Source organism: Sciurus vulgaris, assembly GCF_902686455.1.
Source record: "Sciurus vulgaris genome assembly, chromosome: 2".
NCBI classification, from domain to species: domain Eukaryota; kingdom Metazoa; phylum Chordata; class Mammalia; order Rodentia; family Sciuridae; genus Sciurus; species Sciurus vulgaris.
Genome location: NC_136462.1, coordinates 92735280 through 92740929, shown reverse-complemented (window position 1 = coordinate 92740929; position 5650 = coordinate 92735280). Strand labels below are relative to the sequence as shown.

The following is a 5650-nucleotide window of genomic DNA, read 5'->3' as shown; positions in this document are numbered from 1 at the left end:
TGAGCGCGGTTCTTAAAGGCCGGCGGCAGGAGCTGCTCATTGGCCGCTGCCTGTCAGAGGGCGGTACACAGGCGCCGCAGAGGCCGGGCTGGGGCACCGACGCTCTGGCTCTGCGGTCTCCCTGGGTCGGGGGTGGTGGCCGCCGCCTTCAGCCCCCCTCCAGTGTTCCAGAAGGCGCTTCCACTCTGACTTGAGCTGGGGTAGGGGCTCAGAGGGACCCAGAGGAGGGTCGAGTCGATTGCCTTGGCGCCAGAAGAAGCCGCTAGTTAGGATATGTCCCCGATAAGTACTGTCTGGCAATTCCGCAGCCTCGCCCGAACTGAGGGAGCCATCTTGTCCCTCTGTCTCCGAGATTGTATCGTCTCCATCTGTGTTTGTGCGTCTGTATTACCGTCTGGCGCTTTTTTTTTTTTTTTTTTTTTTTTTTTTTTTTTTTTTGATCACTGCCTGGCAGGGTCCTGGTTTCCATCCTCGGTTTCCCTGTCCTTGCCCCAGGCCCTGGGTGTGCTCAGAAAGGCTGCGCAGTATTGGGACAGAATGACCTTCCGGCCCTGAGTCCCTGGTGAGTTGTTATTCCAAAGATAGTGTTTGGCTAGTCTCCATCTCTGCTGAGCGCAGGACTCAGTGCAGGACTGCTATGAGGTCAGACTGCAGCAAGGGGGATTTGAGTAAAACCCAGGAAAGACCTTCCCAACTACATGTGATGTGACACCGTGAAATCGGTAACCTTAGGAGGCCCCAGGGAGTTCTCAAAACAGAAGGGGTAAATGTTTGAACCAAAGAAGAGGTGACAGTTCCAAAACCAAAGAATCAGGGAATGGGAAGGAGAACTGAGGAGGGCTGGCACTGTTTTACCACTGACTGGAATGTCTTTGTAAAAATGGTGCTGTGAGTCTTCCCATCCACCCCGCCCCCACCGCATTCTTCCAGGTGTCTCCCCAGCCTATTTTGCACTAAAGCTTCTTTTAACCAGGATACTGAATCATTGTGTACACAGATGTACCAGACCAAAAGCCTGCACTTTTTTTTTTTTTGTTTTTTGTACCATTTACCTCACACTTTGGGGATGGATGGTACAGGGTGTAGAAAGGAGCAGAGTACCTGATTCAGCAAGGTTGTCTGTTAACCACATTCTGATTGGGCAGTGTCTATATGTTAAATACCTCACAGCAATCCTGGCTAGCCTGGAAGTGTATTATGGCAAAACAGCCAGTGCATTCTGTAACCAATTTGGACATGGCTCTGAAAATCTTTTTTGTAACAGAGAAAGGGAAATGAGTAGTGATAGAACATTAGTTGGTGGGGGTATTTCACTCCAAATGACACATAAGGTAATGACTCCCACCCCCATTTGCAGATCCGAATATGGAAAACAGCATGAAGAGATGTGCAGGCCTCCTCTTTTGCAATTGGAAAAGAGTGCCACATAGAGGCAGAGTCAAAATGGGTTGTGGGAATAGGTAGTGGTTTCCATAGCAACTGTAGAGCAGAGGCTTTTAACTGGCATAGGGTCTCAGAGTAAGGGTCAGCAGCAGTTAACCACAGGCTCTGCTTTCATCAAGTTTAACAAAGGATAGACAATAGATCTGAATGGTACAGGAAAGGATTGCACACTAATCAGATGGTAGCTGGGCAGAAATTCAGGCCTGTAATCTCAGCTCCTGCTAGACTTCAGTTTTATTAATTATGGCTGTAAATACAAACTATAATAGACTAAAATCACAAATGTGTGCTGAATGAGTACTCAGCAGGACCTTTGCCAAAGGCAGACAATGTCAGAAAGGTTGGCTACATGTTTCTCTTAATTATCCTCCTTTTTCCTTGGTTAACAGTGTCCCAGTCAGTGGGTGATGATTCCATTTCTCCATCATATTATCAGAAAATATTTTTAAGTGTCAGGTTGCACATACGTTGTTCAGAGTGCTCTGAAAAGAAAATTGTGTTCACATCTGTACTCCAGAATTTTACAAATAAAGGCAGAAAATGCAGATGTATAAATGTATAAGGTATAGAAGGTCAAATAAAAATTAAGAAAATACATATATAAATTGTAAAGTATATTTCTACATAATCGGTTTTTACTTATTATACGTAAACTTTTAGAAAGTGTGCTGTGGCAGAAATCAAGTAGTTAAAGGATGTTACTCAAAGGCCTATCCAGGGGCTGGAGTTGTGGCTCAGCAGTAGAGCACTTGCCTGGCATGTATGCATGTGAGGTACACATGGGTGCACAAGGTGACTATGGAGTCTATTTTCGTGTTGCATTTAACTGTCAGTCCCCTGTATTGACCACATAAGAACTTTTGGGAACTTCTTCTGTAGCTTCTTCCATGGTCTTGTCAAGCAAGATTGGCAGATATAGTGGTACAATTAATGCTTTCAAACTATTTGTGCTGAAGGACCTTTGAATTGTGTAATGGGTCTCTTAAGGGTGTATTACTGAAAGACATGGTTAGAAGAGGAAGCCTCTAGTATAAACTCTTGCCTTGGGCGTGCACTGGAGTGGGCACAAAACAGAAGATAGAATAAAATATTAAATACTATGAAAGGTATTATATTTTGGCTGAGTTTAAACCAGTTAGGGAACTCTCTGCCCTAGGCCTCTCTTGGTTCGTGATATATAGTGATGAATTATGCAATAGGTAAACTAAGGAAGCACACATTTTACATAGTGGGAGCCACATCTCTACACTTTTTCTGAAAATAACTTCGTATTTTGTATTTAAGATAAAATATTGAAATTGGCTCATGAGAAAAATCAGAGCTTCGTTGCAATTAATCACACTTATCTTGAGTTGTGTGTATGTATGGGAAAGGAAAACATCATAATCTTTTTAATGTTTAAGGTCTTCGTACGATTTCAACGAGCTTTGGTAATTCATAAAGAAAAGATGCTGGTTTCTCTTCTAGCCTGATGAATGTCATTGGTTTTTCTGGGGGTTTGAGCTCGTTTGGCAGAACTCCAGCTTGCTCTGTTTGATGGTATGGTCCTATAACCAAAATATCCAAAGGGAGCTGCATGCAGCTCAGATTCCCACCCTATACTCAGTTCTGCCTATGAAGCATTCTTTATGCAGAGAGAAGCATGTTGGATTACGAGATTGCTGTGTCAGAGGCTTATCCTTGACTTTTTGGGAAAATACTATGATTATAATGCATACCAGCAGTCATAAGGTCACCTTTTAGCATAAACAGCTCATTCATCTATAAAGGCCAGATGTAAAACAACTTTTAAAAAGGTACTTAGTAAAATAATCTCTAGAAATATTGAAATGGGTGAGAATAGTGCATTTATTACTATGTGTGGTCCACAGAGGAGGCCCATAGTAAATATTTGTTGAATAATGTTCTTAATTATTATTTATTTACATTAGGTAAATGGGTAGGACAAAGGGACTGAATTTACTTTCCCTCTACAGAACTTTGTGAAGGACAATGAGGAAATTTCCCTTTTATCCTTTTGCCTCACATTCTTTTATAAAGAAAGTGATTCTGAAAAGTGAATAAGAAGCCTGTATGGATACCTTCTTCCCTTATTCCTTCCATTAGCCTGTTAGGTGAACAGTAATGTTTGCTGTGGTCTCTGGCACCGTCCTTTCCTTTAGTTTGAGCAAAGCTATCTTTTATTGAAGGGGACTCTGAAGATTTTCTTTTCTTTTTCTTTTCTTTCTTTCTTTTTTTTTTTTTTTTTTTTTTTTGCTGGGGATCAAACCCAGGGCCTTGTGCTTACAAGCACTCTACCGACTGAGCTATCTCCCCAGCCCCTGAGGATTCTCTTTGAGGTGATGGTAATGATGGTGGTAGAGAGAATCCAAACCTAAGTGTGTGGTATTACTTAGTTTTGAGACCATGACTATGTGTGAATCAAATTTTGCATTTTCCTCCCAGAGTACTCCTACAAGGGGATACTCTGTGTGTTTCATTTGCTGGCACATAGTAAGTACTCAACAAACATTTTTAAATTAATTCTAGGCATTGTGCTAAATGTATTTAAGAGGTTGTCCCACTTATTTCTCAAAATACCCCCTATAAGGTAGGGTGCTATCATTATAATTGTATAGATTGGGAAAATCAAGCACAGAGAAGGTAAGCAACTTGACTGAGGTCATGTATTTGGCAAGTGAGGAAGTCAGTTTAAGAGAAGCTGTGTTTGAGTTAGGTCATATTCCTTAAATTATTTGTGAAATGAGATGAAACCTTGTCCCACAAATAAAGTAAAGCGTACAGGTAAAGGTAACTAAATACCTAGATGAGAATTAAGCATTCAAGGAAAAAGGGACAGCCTGAACAGAAAGTACAAGAATAAGGGAAAGGTAAATGGTTCAGTTTGACTGAATGAAAGAGTTAATGCAGAATATTTGCAGGAGGAAATATTGGAAAGCGCGGTTGGGGCATATTATGCAGGATCTTCCAGAAAGAACTGATGAGAAAGAAGAGGAAAAGTATTTGTGATTTTGTGATATTTTAAAGTCCCCAAGATAGTAGAATGCCTTGCATATTCAAGAAATACCAGGGACCTAATGTGATTCCAGCAGAAGAGTGAGAGAAAGAGGAATAGAAGATCAGAAAGATAATAGGAGCCAGATCACATGTTAGCCAGTGCACACCTGTAATCCCAGCAGCTCAGGAGACTGAAACAGGAGGATCTCGGGTTCAAAGCCAGCTTAGCAACAATGAGGCGCTAGGCAACTCAGTGAGACCCTGCCTCTAAATAAAATACAAAATAGGACTAGGGATGTGGCTTAGTGGTTAAGTGACTCTGAGTTCAAGCCCCAGTATTCCCCACCCCACCAATAAAAAAACAAAAAGGACTGGGATTATAAGTTAATGTAGAGAGTGCCCTGGGTACTGTCCTCAATACCAACAAAACAAAACAAAACACCACACACAAAAAATCCCTATGAATCAACACATTTGCTTTGGTGAAGATTTGGTGGGAGTGGTAGCAGGTGGGGCCCTCAGTTGATTTGTTTGTTTGTTTTTTAACCATGCTAAGAACTGAGTCCAGGGCCTCACAAATGCTACACAAGTGCTCTACCACTGAGCTACATCCCCAGCCCCCATCACTTGATTATACTCTCCAAAGGCAGATATCAGTGGTGCATGTTTATAGTTGCCACAAGTGCATACTGCATGAATAAGTTTATATCAAATTCTAGAATGGGAAAAATTAATCTACAGTGACAGAAAACAAATAAGTGGTTGCCTGGGGCTGGTTATTGATTTCAAAGGGTACAAAGGAACATTTTGGGATAATGAAAATGTTCTGTATTTGATTGGGTGGCAGCATCAGACATAGACACACATGCACTCACACTATACATTTATCAAACTCTACATTTAAAATGGACATATTTTATTGTATGTATACCATATGTAAAGTTGGCTAAAAAACATTATGAGATACCACTTCACACTGACAATGCCAAATGTTAATGAGAACGTAGAGTACCTGAAACTGAAATGCTGTTAGTGTAAGTATAAAATTCTACAACCATTTTAGAGAATTGTTTGGCAGTATCTTATAAAATGAAACATGCACCCATGTTACGACCCAGCAGGTTCACTCCTAGTTATCTACCCAATAGAAATTCTTCTCAAAAAGAATTGTTGATGAACATTTGTAGTAGCTTTATAATAAAACAAATCA

The 5650-nt window shown here is 41.0% G+C and overlaps 1 protein-coding gene across 2 annotated transcripts in view; it reads left to right on the top strand.

The window, feature by feature from the left end:
• The first annotated feature begins 430 nt into the window (after window positions 1-430).
• The window catches only part of TP53BP1 (tumor protein p53 binding protein 1), an 86839-nt gene continuing 81619 nt past the window's right edge, over window positions 431-5650 (top strand). For both annotated transcript variants that reach the window (XM_079127738.1, XM_079127737.1), the window contains exon 1: window positions 431-562. The gene's annotated coding sequence lies outside the window, so the exon portion shown is untranslated. The remainder of the gene's footprint in view (window positions 563-5650) is intronic.